We start from the raw sequence: 20,200 nt of genomic DNA, 5'->3' as shown, positions 1-20,200 counted from the left end.
CCACAGAGAGAGTGATTTACCCAAGATCCCACAGAAAATCTCTGGCAGAGCTAGGAACTATACCCAGATCTCATGAGTCCCAGGCCAGTTCCTTAACCTCAGTCGCTTCCACTCATTACCTCAAGTTCTCCTTTCCTACTATGGATGCCTTATGTTCAGCTGTCCTGCCTCCTATTCATATATCACTGCTTCCTGATGGATCTTCTCTGACCTCATGTGGGAATCTGCTCCATTTGTCCTGGAAAGAAACCGAGATCAATGAATATGACTTTGTCAGCAGCACGGTAAACACTCTACAAAACAAACAGCTACAATTAGTAATTAGAGGTATGAAAGTAGAAAGCTAGGTATTGCTTGTGTTCTTATGCAATGTCCCCTCCTCTTCCCCTCACAAGAGACTTGCTTTGCTAAAAGCACCTTCTAAATAAGGCCCAGGATTCTGGTCTCTTGTAGCAGAATCAAATATTCAGGAAAAAATGTCCATTGAAACCTGAGTCTGGATGTACATTTTGAAAACAGCCACATCTCTCCAATGTGCTGAACCAACAACCCAGGTCAGGACATGCCAGAAATGCAGGTTGTTTAGTGTCTGTGTCCATATTTGAATTTTGTGGGTTGGCCCCATTGTTTTCTAGCAGATAAAAAAACAAGAGCTGGAGCCTGGGCCTGCAAGCATTTTCTAATAAACATATTACTGAAGTCAATGAAAACCCACCTATATAAAATACTGTAGTTTGAGTCAAGTCCTCAGCAGGTGTACAGAATAGATCAGAATTGTTGAAGTCAATAGAGCTAGGCTGACTTATACCAGCAGAGGATCTGCCCCTCCATTTTTATTTGTAATCCCTGTTCTTTAAGTTGTTAAATAGGAGAAGCCAACAATATGCGTTAATTAAATTCTTGCTGCTGTCCTTGATATAAAACAAAATCATCATAGTCTGTGCTGGAGCTGTAAAGCAATAAATACTAGCTCATTTAGCATTAACAGTACTAAGTAGGCACAGTGTAAGAGCAGATTGTTTCTGCTATCTGGATTTATATAGTCTATGGAAATTGGGCAGCACTTTATAATAACTGCCAAATCAATTGGCCTTCCTTGCTATCCAGAGTAATGTTGTTAATCATGGTGGTTTTTTTTTTTTTTTTTTTTTATGCCTCTATGGGTGTGTAATACAGTTGTGGAGGAAATCCATTTCCCTTTAGCATTCATTAATGCTCAAACCTCAGAGTGATTCAGGGACAGGTCAATGCTGACAGGCCACCTCAAATACAAATGGTTTCTAGTCATGCAGGGAGTTTAGATGATGAGAGTAAATGTTGCAGGTTAGGGAAATGTAAGGATAATAAAAGCAAACTGTCTATGGTCTAGGGGCAGATGAGGAAAATTCACATTGCATTTCATTCCCCAGATGGAGGGTGGTCTTTGTTTTAAAAAACATTTTTAGATATAAAACATTCCAGACAAATAAGCATTACATATGCAAATCTATCCTTTGCAATGCAGTGTCACACCATATCCTGTCCTAAATAATGCACCCGCATAATGCACCATTTCACAAGCCCTGGAACTGAAGGGACCTGCAGTTCATAACTACAACTGAATAAAAATGTTAATTGATAGATACATCATCCAGATCCGCAACCGAGGCTACTCACCAGGTAATGAAAACAGCTCTATCTATCCCTTTATTCTGAAGCAACTAGTATTGGCCACTGTCAGAGGCAAGATGATGGACAGACTGATTCATCATTGGATCCTGTACAGACAATCCTAATTTCATATCACTACAGCAAAAGAATCCTAGCATCTACTGAGCTTGACTGTAGATGAAGTTTGCCCCATGCAGAGGACCACTCCAAGGTCTATGAAGTAGAGATGTGCAAATAATGGATTTGGGGTTTGTTGGCAATTTCTAAAATTTTGGAGGAGCGAGAGTGTGTGTGCTGCTTAGGCCTTGTGCTAGACCTCTGCACAGGGATGAATTTCACCCTTAGGTCCCTAAGTCTTACCAGCTTTACCTAACAAGATTTGATACTATGTATTTATGGGGTTTTAATGCTGGCCATTACCACAGTATCTGAGTGCCTCTCATCAACTCTTGTTAACATATTTAGCAAGACATTAGTCTTGAGTAAGGACTTTTCACCTACACAATTTCAAACCTCCAGCCTCAGCTGTGTTTGCTCCATCAGAAAAAAATATGGCTAGATTTGTTTGTTTTAAAAGGGGAAATGCGACCCGTCTTCCTCCTTGTGCAGATACTTTAAAATGCCTGGATAGATTTTGCTGAAACTTTCCTTTGGGACTGAGAAAAAACCAGGAAACACTTCGTTCCAAAGGTGACATTTCTCAGAAAATTGTGAGCATGCAACATCTGGGGGTTACAAAAAGATTTCGGTTGTAAGCTTAATTACAGTGTTTGCCATGATACAAATTCTTTAATAAAAATAGTAGGTTAGACTGTGACGCCCTTGACCAAACTGGTGAGCAATTACTTACACACACAAGTGTCATCCAACTGATTTTAATGGCACTGCGTGTGTGAGTAACTGCGCACTAACTTGACCCAGGGGTTCACATTCTGGCCCAATGTTAACATACAGAAGGCTCCTTAAGAGATTTTTATACTAACATATTCAACACCACTTTAAAATGCCTCGACCTCTGGGGTGGAAAGCAGTTACCATCTGTGACTAATACACTGCTTAAATAGGAAACAGAAATTTTGGTCAAGGCAATAGACACAACATGTGACATTTATTAAATATGTCATAGGCTCTTTAATGTTAAAAAAATGGTTTGTTACTGTGTAACAGCTACTTAATCAAAACAGCAAACAATAATAATACTTAGCACTTGCATATCTCCTTCCATCCTAGAATCTTAAAACCATTTAAGAGTATTATTAATAAAAGCAGCCTTACAACATTCCTGTCTGATAGTCATGCACAGTATATCTGCAGGTAGAGTGCAGACAGGGAAAGAAAGGCTTCTAAATGCCTTGGAGGATCTGTGCCTAACTCCCATTGATTTCAGTAGTAGTTAGGTACCTAACTGGACCAGAAAGATTAAGTGATGTACCCAACATCACCACTGATTGACACAAGCAAGCCTTTGTGAGAGCTCGGACTAGACCCTAGGTCTCTCTGTTCCTGCCCTCCCAAGCACAGCATGCTTTCGGATAAGAGTATGTAAAGATGACAAGCCCGAATACAGGAAAGCAACCAACTGAGACGGCATCAAATGAGGGATTATCCTTATTTGTGAGGGATCCAATCCAGGGAGGAACTGACCCAAGGACCTTTTCATCTTAAAGTAGTAGTGCTACCTACTGAGCTGAAGCAAAGGCTCTTTATGTGAAATCATTAAGAGCAGGCACCCAGAAGCAACAAAGCTTGGACCTCCAGCTACTCACAGTTGGTCATTCATCCAAAATGCTAAAAGGCCCAAACCTGCTTAGCTTTTACACTGATGAAATCCGGCACATTCAGGTTGGCTGTTTGCTCACAACCCAATCTATTTCTGTTTCTTGTTCGTGGCCCCTTGCATGGTATAGACATTTTGCAGACTGAGAATTAACCTCCTCCATGGCACAAGGATAAATGGCAGCTTGTGATTCCCCTCCCCGGGGCCCAGTTCAGCCCCGGCGCAGGCTAGGACAGCCCTGAGTGTAGTTCTAACTCTCTCACAATTGAAATAACTTTTATGTGCCAGAAGTGCAAAATGGCTGAAGGGTAAGAACACCTGGGCTGTTTTTTGTGCCCAGGACTCCTGAAGAGGTGGCAGAGTTGGCTTTGCACCTGGGTAGAAATCTCCTGTGCTGGTGGTATTTCCTGGGTAGGCGTAAGCCCCACTCCCTATAGCCAGTTTGTGCCAGCCTAACTGATGCAAGGGGGCTGTCGGTTACTTATGGATCTAGCCCTGAATGCGCACGTGGCATATATAAAATGACTGAATTTGAGGCATAAGTATAGGGACAAATCCTGCAGTCCTTACTCAGGCAAAGCTTTCATTCAGATCAGAAGTCTTGTCAATGGGAGCATAGCCTGAATATAGACTGAAAAGGGAGCAGGCTATTAGCAAATTTTGGAGTAGCAAACATGGTTTAGCCAGGAAAATGAGCAGGGTTTTAAAAATAAGCAGTATCCAGAATCCTTTAAATGTGTTTCTTCTATGAGACTGAAAGATAATCCACCAAGGGTAAAATGTGTATTTTTAAAATATAGATCTGCACCAGTTGGAGACTAGGCTTATGTCTCCTATTGTAATTGTGTGTCATATTGACTTCTAATAATTGGCAAATAGGGAAGATAAGCTATTAGTTGCTATTCCTGCTTTGGAGTGGTTTATTTTAGTTCAAGCAGCCCATAGTTTTTGGAGCTAAAGGACCAGGGTTCTAGTCCCCAGGAGTGTGTAATTTATCAGGTAATTGTATCCGTTATGTGAAGCACAGATTCATTACAGTATGTTTGCACTGTATTTTAATTTTTTTTTCTAATATCAGTGTTGGTTTTTAAGTATTTTGTTTTTAAATTTTTACAGCTGCAAGAAATTATGGAGGGTCAGATAATTATTTAATGACCGAGATTGAGATTCATAAAGCTTTAACTTTTTAACAGTTAAAACACATTGTCAACATTGCATGTCAAAATATACAAAGTAAATAGCCTTTAATCAAACTCTAAGTTTTCCAGGCACACTTTTCCAACTTTGAAATGTATTGATAGGCAATTATTACTATGGGAAATATTTTCCCCATCAGTTTGTGTGCATATAGTGAAATTGACATATTAACAAATCTAATCCTTCCAAGCAGACATAAATATTGTATTATAGGCAGGGTGGTGGTGCTGCCTGTTAAGGTTCCCTGACACTTCCCATAAGGAGACCCTGTTTATAAGTTACTTATAACTCTGTCAAATAGTAACCATTCAGGCTGAATTTTTCCATGATTGGTGTCCGTCTGAGGCTGAGTCTTTTTGTGGAAAATTTCAGCCAAAACCGTTAAAGACTTCAGCATATGTATTCTGAGACAGAAGGCCAAAGTCAGGTTGCATTGGCAACCTAATTCTGGAATTTCTACACTTTTGAGTGCTTGACTTTGCAATCTTAATAATGTGATGTTTGGCTTTTTGGTTTGGTTTTCATGTAATTCTATGAAAAGTGTTACCATTTTGGAAATTATAGTGGATAGCTAGACGGCTCCTTTTCGTTCAGAGACGCCAAAGTTTTCCCTAAAGTGTACACACTTTATATAGAGGGATCGCTTCATCACTGAAATGCAGCTGCCTCTTAGGTGGAACGCAGTGGCTGTTAAACAGAGCACAGTAATTGCAGTAAACGAAAAATAGCATAGCCAGCTGAAAGTACAGGGGAATGTTTGGTACTGGTGGACAGGGTGCAATCACCCAATTAGAATTTAGTCAGGAGAGCAGAATTAATGTCCGTACTCTATCAAAACGTGTCCCGTGTCTTTAAAGACTAGAAGTGGTTACAGCCTTGGATTTACTGGTACGTTTCTTCCAAAAGACAGCACCTCCAGCAGCATGATAGTTGCCCACATGCTTCCGGAGCATTGGTTTGATACTGATTCAGATAGAGGATTGCCCACTGAGTCACCAGGACTACTTCCCACAGTGCCTTGAGGTCTCCCATGTACGCATCAATCCAGCTCAGTTTAGGCGGGGTGACAAAAATCACAGGCAGGGGGGTAGTATAGCTGCAAGTGGACAGCTGGATGAGCCACAGCTGAGGAGTTTCCCAGTTAAGTCTTAAATAATAAGGGGGGGAAAAAGCATAAACAATCCAGTAAGAAGGAATATTGAAGAGAGCCATAAAAATAAACAGAGCTGAGTTAGAGAGTCATTGAGGAGTAAAATGGAATATCAAAAGTCAAATTGCAGGGATGATTTAAGGTAATCATAAAGGGGTTTTCAGATATATTTGTGGTTGAGAGCTACAGAGAGAAAATTGGACCACTTTAGAAATAATAGTGGGGAATTGGAAACAGAATGTAGGAACAGCAGATCTATTAAACAGGCTTTTTCTTCTATCTTTGCTCATCAGGTGGAGACAGTTACCCAAGACAAAGGGTCAGATTTCATTGTCTGATAGGGTAAAATTCTGAGAGTGTAGAGAATTAATGCCAAAGGGTAGAAGAAAACTGGAGATCCTTAAGGAGAGACATGGATACATTGCCAAGCTCCCTACCAGCCATAATCTGTAGTTTTCTTAATACTGCGCCCCTTTTGCTAATTAGGAATATAAGAAATCAATGAAGCAGCCACTCCAGTATCTTGTTTCTGCCTGTGGCCAATGTCTCAGAGAAAGGCATAAACTTTACATAATGGGCCGAATTTACCCTTGCCCCCAAGCAGAGTGGTGCAGGGACCAAGAAGGAGGGGCAATGATCACTTTACATGCCCTCTGTTCTTCCCTACATAGGAGCTGCCAGGGGCTAGTTCAGACCCTTCCCCCGCATGCAGGCTAATAGAGCCTCAGGGGATGTCACTACTTATGCCTGATTGTTAATGGCCCTTATAGATGGTCACAGCAGTCAGGGATAGCTGGGGCCTAGGGATTCTCTGCTATGCCTCCCCTCACCAAAGAATACCCCAGTATGTCCCTGCACTCGAGGCACCTGTGGAGGGTTGGGGAGAGAGAATCAGGAATTGCCCAGGAGAGGTAAGTCTGCTTTAGAGTGTGAATCAGGCCTTCTGTGTCTAATCTGGTAATACTATCTTGGGGCAGGTCTACACTTAAAATGCGGCATCGGCATGCTGTAGCACTTCTGAGATCATCCTACACCAATGGGAGAGCTTCTTCTGTCAGCATAGTTAATCCACCTCCTGGAGAGGTGGTAGCTATGTTGACAGGAGAAGCTCTCCCATTGACATAGCGCTGTCTATGTCAGGGGCTAGGCTGGTATAACTACATTGCTCAGGGATATGGATTTTTCACACACCCTGAGCAACAGAGTTATACCAATATGTCTGTAGGGTAGACCTGGCCTTGTTGAGGGAAATTACTTCCTGATTCCAGCTGATGGTTGGTTCATGTCCTGAACCATGAAGGAAGATTCCTCGCCCTGAACCAATTCTGAGTAAATGAGCTCTAAGTAATGCTGCAGTACAGCTTCTGCAGCCACAGATCCTGCTTCTCCCAGGGACGGGCTTCTGGATCCCTTGTAAACAAGGGGTCATTTGCAATCTTTCAGCCTGTTGCAACTCTGCCCTCTATGCTAGCTTATTTTGAGCTGGCAAATAGCTTGCCTCTGCTCAGTGAAGAGTGCAATCCTATTCCAATGGCTTTCCCCTTTCCAGTGCCTATAACTCAAGGGAAGGAAGCAAGCACAGTCCAAGTTTATCCAGGACAAGACTATCTTTCTTATCCACTGTTTCAGGTTATGAGTTTATGTACCCTTTTATTTAACAGGAAATTATTCTCCAAGAAACTGCACATTAAGCTTGTCAAGCTGTCCTGCAGTGACTCAAGACTGAGTACCCACCTCAGGGCAGATGGTTAAGAACCAGGGCACAAGCCCCAGATTGGCTGTGAGATCTACACTCAGGGCAGGCCTGCACTTAAAACCCTGCAGCAGCGCTCCTGTAGCACTTCGTTGAAGATGCTACCTACACTGATGAAAGGGCTCCTCCTGTTGGCACAGGTACTTCGTCTTCCCAAGAGGTGGTAGCTCTGTTGATCGGAGAATTCTCCTGTCAACTTAGCGCTGTCTACACTGGGGTCAGTTTAACTGCATTGCTCTGGGGGTTGGATTTTTCATACCCCTAAGCGAGGTAGTTATACTGACCTAATTTCCTAGTGTAGACCTGACCTTCAAATTCACCAACCAATTACCAAGTGTAAACTCCTCAAGTACTATAACAGTCTTAACATGGAGTCACAGTCAGTCTCCTTGGGTACTTCCACCTGTCTTACCACCCAGGTAAGCCGATCTTTGTGTCAGATAGTCCCTTACACCAAGAATCTCAGTAATATTCAGGTTACTCCCAGTCCTAAAGGTCTTTGAGAGATTTAAGATGCAATTGATCTGGAGTAAGTGACTAGTCAACACTAGCAGCCAATCCTATAATAAACTATGTAAAGATTTATTAAATAGGAAATGGAAACGAGTTAATTACAAGGTTAAAGCTGGTAAATATGTAAAAACACAAATGAGTTACAATCTTAAGGTTCAGAATGCAATAGAAGCTTCTATACTTAACAAGTTCTAGATGTTCTTTAGGACCAACTCAGGCTAAGTTGCTGGGGATGCCCTGCTTATACCTAGAAACCTGCCCCCCCCCCCCGAGAGAGATGCAGTTCCTTCTTGTTTGGGGTTTCTTATTCCCTTCCCCCCACTTATGCTCTGAGTTGCAAACTCAGCTGATAGGAGGCATTTACTTACATGACTCACCTTCATGGAGGGGAGAACAATCAACAAAGCCTTTCATCCTCTTTGATGTTCCACAGTAGTTTGTCTGGTGTTGATATGTCTGGCCCAACAAGGAAGACCAAACACCTTCTGCTGGGGACCAGCATTTCACACTAGTTAATGTTTCTGTCCTCTCTGATTTACACAGTTATGGAAGCTTACAATGCAAATGCTCAAATATTACCTTCTGTGATGAGGTGTCCACTCTACAGCTTTCCTGAAGGCATTAAGGTAGTCTAGATGGACCAATTAACCACATTGGCTGCACCTAGAAGGTAGCCAGGGATCAATAATGCTGAATTAAGGATGAAGCTCACTTGGACTGGAACAGGCAGGGCTTCTATAAAGCGAAAAACAGAGGAGTACTGCAGAGAGAAATCCTTGATGGGCAGGAGGTTTGTTAGAGATTACAGGGTCTAGTAAGAAGCCAGTGTAGCCACAGGGAGTAGAAGAAGTTTGGACAGGTGGTACACCCAGCAGATGGAAGTAGGACAGATGCCAAGGAATTGGAAACCAGGTTTGAGAGTAAGTAGTCCATAGTTGTAAAGCATAGTGTCCTTGAGCTAGAAACTGGAGTAGGGGGTGGGCCTGGATTCCCCTACTAGCCATTGGGGAAGTGGCTCAGTCTTGGATGTAGAATGGAGGACTGCCTGCAACAGCAAAGGGACAGCTCGTCCTGAAAAACATTGACAGATTTCTGGAGGGGCAGAACTAAAGTCACCAGGCCAGAGGGCCAAATTACAAAGAAGACTACCCAGAGTCTGGAGCGTGAGATTGAGATAGCAGACTGAGTGACTGCAGGAAGGGGTGTCCGATTAATGGCCAGCTGCTCCACAGCTGAGCCACGAGGAGGCACACCAGTGGAGAGTAGTGAACCTCATTACACCTTGCAATATGGGATACAGATGTTATAAGTGAGGAAAACATGCAGCAACTGACAAGCATTCAATAAAGTCTAAACACATTATCATCCTAATACCTATTTTAACATCACTAACACACAGGTGATCAGACTGATTTCCTGCTGTGCATTTGTCCGTGTTTAGCTGAAACATGGGGACTTTGGCTTGTGTGGGAACCTGGTCTACTAGCATCCCGTGGCCTATTTTAACTTTCTTCCTTTCTACCATTGGAGAGAAAGTAAAGAAGGCTACAGTTAGGCAACTTCTAAAGGTTATACAGAGAATTGTAAATATGCTTTAAACCTCAAGATAACCCCTCAGAGATTGAGAACCTCAAGCTGGAACCATTTACTTACCTGTTTTCTCCAGTTCTTTCTCTGATACTCTATTGGGTCTATAGATTTTGTGTCCAAGAGGAAGTATTCTGATAGTCTAGTCTGACCTGCTGCATAACACAGGTGGGAGAATTTTACTGAGCAATTCCTGCTGAGAAGGGAATTCTACTCTGCTGCTTAAGTGAACACACTTGAGCCCAGTAATTTGTAGCTTAATTTTTTTTTATTATTATGGCCACAGAAATTGAAGCAGCATGGTGGAATTTTAATGTGAAGGGTTAATTTTCCTCCAACAAGCTACAGTGGGGAAATTCACACTTTTTTTTTTCCTAGGAGAGACTAGAATGTAGGAATAGCCATACCAGATCCATCCAATGGTCCATCTAGTCTAACATTCTGTCTCTGACCAGTAGCATGTACTTAACTGGCAGGTGAAAACAACCCAAACTGGGCAATTAGGACCTGACCCACTGCTTGCTGAAATCAGTAAAAGGTTTCTGTTGACTTCAATAAGCTTTGAATCAGGCCCTTATGAAATAAGCTCTCCACTGGGTAAAATGGGGTGTTTACTCTCCAGAGAGTGGCAACGTTTCCCCTTTGGCCAAAGTCACAGATTCTCTCAAAGACGAGTGGAAATCTCAGTTTTCACTGGTGAAAATTCACAGCTTTGCACATCTGGTCACAATATATAGACCCCACTGACTATAATTCAGTGTGCAGCTGCTTATACCAGCATGGAATGGGGAAAAAATTGCACCTAATGTGTTGCTTTGTAGCCCAGAAAGTTGTAATTCTCCCCCTACCCCTTCTTTCCCAACCCCTCCCCCCATTTTAAAGCAGGTAATTTTAAAAAACAAAGTATCACTGTCTCATTACATTCCTCATTTATGACAATATAATATGTTTGGAAACAATTTCAAACACAAATGAAATAGGAAAACTAGCTTAGCAGAAGTCCAGGCCAGCACTGCAAGTCTGTAGATAACAGAATTGAAACCTGACTCTTAATTAATTCTGTAAAAAAGCCAGTAACACTAATGTAAGTAAACAATTAAAATAATGGATATGTTGCACATATTTTCATGATTAACTTGTTATATGACTTATTTTTGCAGTAGGTATAAATTAAGGTTCCTAATCGTATAGACGTTTTTATAGTGGCTTCACTTTGCTGTACTCTGGATCAGAGTCTTGTCCTAATAATTACTCATTTTTCTTTGTTGAAGTGAATTCATTTAATAATGCCTGTATCAAATTAGTAGTTTTCATTTTGTTAACGTACAAAGGAAACTTATTATCAGCTTGCCAGCACTTGTTTCCCAAAAATGCATGTTACTAATGCAATAGAGTGGAAGTGCTAACAGCAAAGGAAAAAGGCTAGTATAGGAAAATTGTATACTTAGTTTCATGTCTAGAGGTGAAAGCTAGGTCCCTGCTACTGACTTGCTGTGTGATACTGGGCAAGTAAAATTTTTGTGCCTCTCTTTCCCCACCAGTCAGATAGGAATAACAATCTCTTCTAAGGCAATGTGAAATACTTGCCACAAAAAGCAACCATGCTGCAAACTGAGTAGTCCCCATGAAATCAGTGGGCTGCCACATAAGTGTAAAGTTAAGCAGCTGTGTAAGCATTTGCAGGATCAGGGCCAAAATTATGAAAACAATTTTTTTTGTTTTTTTTTCAAAACTGAGGCTTTTCACTCCTCTCCCATTATGTAACAAAACAAAATATTTTTGACACTTTGAATATCCAAAAATTGTGTTTTGCCAAAGGTCAGTGTTCACATTGAAATACACAAAATAAGTGAATGTTGCAAGTTTCAGTGAGGGAAAACTATCACTTCAGGAAAAACTGAAGGCCAGATCCTTAGCTGGTGTAAATCTACTTAAATGGGGCAACACTTGTTTACACCAGCTGAGGATCTCACCCTGAAACTTTGGCTATAAAGTAGCCTGGAATGAAACTTAATAATGGGGGGGAAAAAAGATTCCCATCTCCATGAGATAGGGAAAGGCTGTGACATTTAAAGAGACAATATCATTTAGGCTTTTAAAAAAAGTGATATTTATTTGTATTGTAAGTCGCCTCTGCAAGCTCTTCAAAGCTTTTTGTTTCACTACTTTAATCTACAGATAGACTAATATTAACTGAAAAGATTTTCACGAGAACCATTTGATAGATTCATATATAGTATACTCCCATTTATCCACAACTCTGTTATCCAAATCCTTTTCTCGTCCCCTCAGCATTAGATGCATGCCCTCTGCAGCATGGATCTCATGCTGGGAGATGAGCAGAGCCAGTGCTAGGCATAAGCAGATAATAAATTGCTAAGGGCCCGAAGCAGCTCAAGGGGGGGGGCATTTGCTTTCTTTAGTATGTGTTGGGGTGGGGGGGGGCACAAATATTCCTGCTTAGGGCCCCCAATGAGCTCGCACTGCCTCTGGAGACAAAGAAGGGATTTGGATAATGCAGTGGCTTGGATAATAGAGCAGAGACCCCTGGCTAGGACTGCAGAAAGGAGAACAAGCCCCCAGCCGTGGGGGAGGCCACCCTACTGCTGAACAGCTTCCTGCACTGCTGGGCTGCTACATGGCAGGTGACACCCGATCCCTGCAGGTGCAAAGTGCAGGGAAAGCTGCAGGCCTGCTGGGGCAGAGCAGAGTCCTGGCTGGATGTCTCAGCTCTGCCTCTCTTTCCACCCCTCACCCCCCCCCCCACCCCGCTCAGCAGCTTTCACCTGCAGGGATCAGGTGTCACTAGCCCTATGGCAGCACAGGGAGCCCTCTGCAGCCCCACTGTCACAGGAGTGAGTGAGCAGGGCCAGGTGCGCTGGAACAGGGAGGCCACCCCCCACTTTTTACTGGCTGTAAGGGTGAGCAATGGGGGAGGGAGCGGAGAGGAGCAAGCAGAGGGTGGGGCCTGGGGGGTGGGATGGGAGATGTGGGGGCAGGGCTATGGTTCAGGTGCCTGTGGGCCACCGTGCCCCCCCCCCCCCCCCCACACACACACGTTATATAATACACATTTTTAGGGAACTTCCGCTGCCCTTAAGCAGGACAGAGCAGAGATCCCAGCCAGACTGTGAGGAGGAGGAGGAGCCCCTGGCTATGTGCAAGCCACTCTGCTGCTGAATGGCTCCTGAACTCTTGATTATCCAAACAAAATACATGTCTCCCATGCTATTTGAATAATTGGGAGTATACCGTATCCCTCTTCTGAGCCTACAGCCCAAGTAATGCAAAGCCGTAACAGGACAGTCGATCCAGATAGTCAAATCCACTGTCCTATTTTCATTGCCTTTGTGGAAAGCCAAAGACAGCACTGATAGCAGACATGGTGAAAAATGAATGACTCTTAAAATCCTGTCACAGGTTTAATGTTCTATGGCATAGATATATGAATTGTATCTATAGTTTAAACTAACTTTTGTAATTAATTATTTTAATAGTCTAGTTGAAAGTGCTAGCTATAATAAAGCTACTATATAAAATCCCTGGCCATGTAGGAACTTGATGGTTGATGCTATGCTGCAAGAAGTGACCACTCAGAATTTGATGGCCATGGTGAGACTAGAACTCATTGTCCTCCTGCTGCAGAGGACAAGCCTGTACCACTTGTTGTTTTTAGCAGTATAGTGACTGACACACTGTTCAGATTCCAGAACAGCGGTACATCACAGCAGTGGTACACATACACACTAGCCGCTTCATTGCACTCATTCTATGATTAAAAAATCACCAAGGATGTAGGGTAGAGAGAAGACTCTATCATTAAGATATTGCTTGATTTGTTTTTCCTACATCAAATTATAAACAAGTCTCTATCACTGAGAAAAATTAAGACACAACATCCTTAATGGGGTTGTTAGGAAACCGTTGCTGTCTCGGAGATAGTCCAGGATGGACAGTCCAAACCAGAATGCTGCAATGTTTGGTAAAGTGTTTCTCAAATCCTTTTAGCACATGCTGCTAAACAAGCCATTAATTAAAATGTGACCGGATGTATGCAGGGCCATTTGTGTACCCTCCTGAATAGTGAAATAAGTCTGTACTATGTTTCCCACAGTTTTCTGCTTTGCCAGCTAACAGCTCCCTGAATATTGCCTAGACAACTTCAAAGGAATTATGGATGGGAATAGTGATGGATGCTGCACTGTGACATCATTAGTGTTTGGTGGGAAACTTTGATACAGGCTGAGAGGCAAAAACAGCGATGCTTTCCTCCATCGGCTATGGGGGATGCAAAGCTAATGGGCTCAGGTCATATGCGGCTGGCAAGAGAAGTGAGACACAGGGAACAAACATCTGCAAGATAACTAATGCAGTGAGGGTGGATGACCACATCAATCCAGGTGAGAAGAATGATTACTTATCTTGTTGTCTGGAAGTCATTTGCTTTTGCTCTTGCTGGATAGAACAAGCAATACAATGTAGTCGGCCTATGGAATTCACAGGAGCAGATGGGACAGTCTTATGACCTTTCATCCATTTATAGGTAGGCATGTTTGAGGAGCTATTTTACTGTGGTGACTTGCTCTTACACATAGCAACACTTCCTGAAGCCACTCAGACACTGATCATGCTTTAGGAGTCATAATATAACCAATTACCTTCTTATTTTTCTGTTGAAGTAGTGCCAGGGACGTTAATTTAGGTTTCATGGCCCATTGATATAGAAGCTGTACAGAAATGATGTAAATAGATGGTCCCTGGCCCAAGGAGTTGTCAATCTAAGGTTATGACAGAAGGAAATAGATAGATCTGAAGGGGAGAGGAAAAATTGTATCCCAAGGGGGAATTGCAGAAACATGGATAAAACACAATGAGGCTTGAATATCGTTCTGGAACTGTGGCAAGTCTGCATAAACACAATGGGTCAAATTCTTTGCTGGTGCAAAATGGAACAGCTCCACTGAAGTCAATGGAGTTATAACAATTTATACAGCAGAGAATTGATGCAGTGAGTACATTTGACTCTCCATTCATGAGCTACAGTTGCTCAGTTGTAGGACATGCCACTTCTCCCATTGGGCTCTTAAAATAAAAGAGCCAAACAATGGTAGCTGATGCTCCAAATTTTTTGCAAAATGAAGAAGAAACAGTTCACATCAAACAATGTTTTCTTTGACCTGAAATGAAACATTGCAGGTGGGGTAGGGCAGGGCAGCATCAGTTAAAGATTTTTCATGGATTTTTAGTAAAACATAGGGACATCTTGAAACAAAACATCCTTCTGAAATAAAAAATTGATTTTTTTTTTTTAATTTCAGAAATAGCAAAATGAACCACTGTGTGATGCTTCCAAATTTTTTTGTGACTGAAACTATTTCCCAAAATCAACCCAAACTTGCAAGTAGTTTTGGTCACCCTAAATCAGCCTTTGTCAGTGGAAAGAAAACTACTTGCATGAAAAATGTTGCCTTTCTCTACCAAGTTGTTCTTGGCCACCAGTCCTGTGCAAAAACCAGCAGTCTAATCCATTATGGCAACTAATGGTGCACTGCAGCGTTTAAAGAAAAGAAATGCGCTGTGTATTTGAAATGACATAGCCCCTGATCCTATCCAAGAGGAGATAGATTGATTTGTGCCTGGCGCTTAAGTTCCTTATTATCTTTTACAACTGTTTTGGCAAAAGTTATTCCTTGCCCAGCAAACCGTGCCAGCCAGAGTTAACAGGCATGGTTCTCCCCACACTTGCACTGGTAGAAATCAAGAGTAAGTGTACTGACAACAGGGGAGTGTCAGAGCATTGTAAAATGAGTGAGAAGAGTCAGTGTTACTATCACTTCACCCACTGTAACTGTGCTGAAGCCTAATAACTTTAGGGCATAGGCAGAGTTGAATGGCTATTGGAGGTCTAAACTGCAATTAAAGATCAATGGTTGGCCCATGCCAGCTGACTCAGGCTGGCAGGGTTTGGACTAAGGAGAGGTTTTATTGCAGTGTAGATGCTTGGGCTGGAGCCCAGGCTCTAGGACTCTGTGAGGGTCCCAGAGCTCAGGCTGCAGCCTAAGCCTGAACATTTACACAGCAATTAAATAGCCCCTTGTGAGCCCGAGTCCGCAGGCACTGGCCAGCTGTGGATTTTTACTTGTAGGATAGACGTACCCTAAGGGGCTAGTATGCAGCTGCATTGTGAAGTGACACTAAAACTGGCAATTTCTCACACAGTACATCTGCTCCCTCAGAGTACTCAGTCAGTTCTAATTATTTTAATGGCAAAAATAAGATATTGTCCCAGCCATCCCAGGAACACAGCCAAGACACTAGGAATATGGTTTAACGACGCAATAGTCTTACCAAGTAACACAGCAGGCAATAACTCGCCCAGTGCAGGTCATTCTTCCTTTGGAATCTGTGTCACTTGGCTGAGGGCTCAGTTCAGCCCCAACCCCACTAACCTGGTCCCAGCACCATTGGAGGGAGCCTACCACTGTCCCCTTCTACAGAGGTAGAGGGAGTGAGGAAGGGGGTTGTTTTTGCTGTACCAGACACTAGGAACCCCAACGCCTTTCCACACCTTCTTTAGAGGATGGCTTCTCCTACTCCACTTCCTGTTCTGGTTTATCAGGGAACTGGACCCCTACTGAATGATTACCAGTGTACTCACCCTGAGGAGGCACAAGCAGTTTGCTTGGCTGTCTCCCTCCTACCCCAAAGGTGGCCAGAGTCCTATCCACCTCCCAGTCAGAGAGGTGTACCTCCTCTTCTTTGAATAACATATACCCTGGATATGCAATTTCATGATAGGCAATTGCTAGCCTTTCCTACTGACATAATTTTAGCTGCTAGTCAATTTACCTCTCTCCTGATCTTGTCCACTCATGATGACCCAGCAGTTCTCCTACCAGACAACTCCATTGTGGCATCTCAGGCCAGGTTACAGTTACCCCTGGGAAGACCTGACTCCACCCCTAATCTTTGTCCTACTCCTCTATTAAATCCCTAAACTGTTTCCCCCCCAGGTGCACACTGATCCATTCATATGGCCCTCCCTGCCCAACAAACTTATGAGGGGCATCTGTTGACCCATGAGCATGCCCCCCATCCATGCCAATTCCAGAACTACTTAAACACTGAGATCCAAGCAATGGACTTCCCTAGGGAACTGGCCCCCCATGTATGCCCAATATTGTGCCTGCAAGTTGTCGCCAACTCCTGTGACCCATTCACATTATCCCGAAGGAAGGGATGAATAGGAACAATTTAGCACTTTTAGACCACTGAATTGTCTTCCCAACTGGATGTTCTATACCTTGTATGCATTCAGATGCTACCCTTGATAGGCATAAGCCATAGGACTTGTATTCCAAGCTATGTTGTGGATGTGACCACTCCAGTCCTGCATCCCCCTCCACCATGGATTGTTATACATGCTCTTTGACACCTCCATGAACTGAAATTTCCTTTTCTTAGATAACTCCCTTCCCCAAGAGGAAGGTGTAGTCTGCTACCATCAGCTTCCACTAAGCAAGTCTGTACTGGTCATTCTTAGTCTCCCTATATGTTGGTAATGCTATGACTCTGCAACACCATCTTTTAATTGTTTTTGATGATCTAAATGTCAGGATGTCAGATCTTCCCCCCCCCCCCCCTGTGGATACCTGAAATGCCAAAGCCTCATCTAAAGCCTCCCTTGCTGACCCCTTATTAGGCTGATAGACCACCCTTCCAATAGACTAAATAAGACCTGTTACCAGGGTTCTGCTAACCTAATATCCCTCGTTTAGCATGTGCTGCTCAATAAACAATATATACCTGAAATGTCAAGATGCCAGTTGATTTATGCATTTAACAAAATGGATCAAGAACTGTGGTTCCAGAGGTCTAGCTGAGCCCAAATGGATTCCTCACGGGTTCTCACTATCATCCTGCAAATTCCCTCCACCTCTTACTCTGAATGGTGTGGAGAATTGTAGTGAACAACATGGACCACTGCCTAAGTTTTTACTTCAGAATTATCAGTCTTTCTCCTAAGCCAAATGGGTGCCACTCACCCTGGTGGAATCCCCAGACCCCATGCATCTGAATCAGTTTTCAGGTCCAACTCTGTCATCCAGTCCTCTCTTCCAAGAAGCCCTATTGCATTGGGTTGTGTTGTCCAACAATCAATATACCCTCCATCTCTTAATTTGCCCTTAATAGATTGGGTCTGGCTATGAGTGAAGTGGCAACTGACTGCAACATGTAAAATACCTATCTTGGGGGGACCACCCAAGCTTGTGCTTCATGCAAAATAATCTTTTTGGAGGCCCCAGACCCTCTAGCCAACTGCAATGCTCCTTCCATTTTATGAATAGTGAGTGAGATACCCACCTCTATACCTAACTCAGTCTCCAGACAAACCAGCACTAGAGGGGTAGGTTCTCTGTTTTTCTTTTGCTGGCAGTACTCCCAGCCTGCCACCCAACCTGCAATGAAGCCAACAGGCTCTGATCCTCTCTTGAATCAATCCTTGTTGCAAATAAAAGTTTATCCAGGTGTCCCTGAGTCGCATACCCAATGTGCCTGCCACTATCCACTCCTACACTGCATTGAACCTTTAGATGCCGAGCATGATCAGGAGCACCCATGGGCTTGGCCTGTGCAATAACTTGACCTTTGTATTAAAACCCAGCAGCTTAAAGTCTGAGGGATATTGGGAGTAGCCAGAAAACTATGTTATGTGAACCTTGCTCATAATCTGCAAGCCCTCCTGTGTTTATAGCAAGGCAAAAGAAAAAGATTAATAATTATTCTGGATCTTTCCCTTTATGCCCTAACTTCCTCATACATAGGTAGTGCCTGCTCTGCGATGGTGAAGGAAGCACCCCATTTTCCCCCAATAGAGCGGGTGGTGAGGAGAGGCCTACCCCTGCAAATCTGGTCTTAACCAAGCAGTAACTCCTGGTCTCTAGTTTCCCATTGTCAGATGGGAAAGGGATTCAGCCCGCTTTTCCCCCAGGTTAGGGGTCAGCCTCTTCTTCTGGGATGTATGAGGAAACCATCATACCTCTCTGGGATAAATTTATGTTCCTTTCCCGGGGATGGATTCCCTCTCTGACTCCCCCTGGGTTGGGGTCTTAGTCACAGAAACTTTCAGCTGTGCCATAGCTTCCTGGGAAAGGAAGGTAGTGGACTAGCTCTGCTGTCCACTGAGCCTGGGATCACCCCTTAGCTAGCTTGGGCCACTCTCTATGGGGATTTGGGTAGACTTCCTCCCCTCTTCCCCCACTGCATCATCTGCAGGAAACAGCCACCCTGTTTCCATGCCTGCTCCTTGTGAATACTCAGTCAGAGCTTGTGACTTTAATGGCAAAAATAAGATTTCCCAAGAAGCAATAAAAACATAGCTAGGGGACAGGGAAATAGATTCTCTTCTGACTCCTCCATTATCAGCTTTATGAACTAAGTTCCAGTGGCAGGGCCAAACTGCCCTCGCTTACACCTGTGCAACCCCCATGAAGACAAACAGGATGCACAGGTATGACTGAGGAGAGGACATGAAGTCTGTGGGCTGAGAGGACAGAATTGGGCTTTATTACTGGTGATGTGTTCAGCAGTGATTTTAATATGCCCAGAACTACACTAGGGATTCTCTATACTGTACAGTGAGTAGATAAATAAAAGGGCCAAACTGGTTTTGCTCATCTCTGAGAACTTGGGAATCGTATCTTGTTTAACATGCCCATTGGCACTAGATGTCAATTTCAACACAAACTGCATAGCTAGTGTAATCCTGGCCTTGTTGAGGAGTTAAATGATAGATTTTATTTGTCTGCTTGCTGCTCCAGTTGTGATCTCTCGCTCTTACTTTCTATTCTTTCTCTCCAGTCTTCACATTATAAAAACAAACTTTTGTATTGCAACATAGCTGTGGCCCTCTCAAGCTTCACAACAATCACTGTGCTACACACTATGGCTACTCTGAATTTTGCTGGAGGGGTAGAATTCAGTTCTTTCTCCTGTAAAAGCAAAAGCCGGTACAGGTTAAGAGAGACTCCATTAGCTGTTAGCAATACAGGTCTTATGACACACTGTTAAGCAGTTCCAATTCCTTCCAATGGAGAGTAGCAGATCACATACACATTAACCAGTTCTTTGTCATTAGGGAGCTATAGCTGCCTTGTTTAGGTTAATTAGCCCAGTAGCAAAGATCCATAACCCTTATCTCACTGCCTGTTAATAGTCCCGCTACTGTACAAACTTCCCACTTTCAAGGAATGGGAAAGTCTAGGTGAAAACAATGCATCATGAGAACAGCCTTCTCATATGAGTTTTGAGAAATTCATGGTTTCATCTAGATCAGACCTACTTCTGAAAGAGTTTCTTTTCTTATTTAGTGCATCACTTCTTCATGAAATCAGCAACTGCAAAGGCACATTGAAAGTTTAAAAAATGAACAAGTTCTGGAAACTAGTTAACTTTTTTACTTAGATGTCATAATGGTGGGCATGATGAGAACCTGACTCGACAAGAGGAGGGAAAATAGAATGATTTCATGGTTAAGGTTCAGTCTGAGTTTTGATCTAAAATTCAAGTTATT

The sequence above is a fragment of the Chelonia mydas genome, chromosome 3 (assembly GCF_015237465.2).
Source record: "Chelonia mydas isolate rCheMyd1 chromosome 3, rCheMyd1.pri.v2, whole genome shotgun sequence".
NCBI lineage: Eukaryota > Metazoa > Chordata > Testudines > Cheloniidae > Chelonia > Chelonia mydas.
Note: the sequence above shows the minus strand (reverse complement) of the source record.